Source organism: Chinchilla lanigera, unplaced genomic scaffold (genome assembly GCF_000276665.1).
Source record: "Chinchilla lanigera isolate Chin_1 unplaced genomic scaffold, ChiLan1.0 scaffold00002, whole genome shotgun sequence".
In the NCBI taxonomy this organism is placed as follows: domain Eukaryota; kingdom Metazoa; phylum Chordata; class Mammalia; order Rodentia; family Chinchillidae; genus Chinchilla; species Chinchilla lanigera.
In genome coordinates this window covers 24,308,041-24,308,257 of record NW_004955403.1, presented here as the reverse complement: position 1 = coordinate 24,308,257, position 217 = coordinate 24,308,041, and positions in this window count along the sequence as shown.

Below are 217 nucleotides of genomic sequence, written 5' to 3'. Positions count from 1 at the left end.
CCAGGGACACGGACAGGCAGAGCCGGAGTCCTCACGAAGCCTTCCGCTCCGAAAAGGAGCCGTCTGGAAGACTGAGCGCAGTCAACCCGAGAAAGGGCTAGGCCGCGGCCCGGCAGGCGGCAGAGATCGAACACTCCGCAGCCACCGCAGGCTCCGCGCCCGGGGCCGCTCCCGCCGCAGCTCCCCGTCCTCCCTCCCGGGCCCAGCGGTTCCAGCC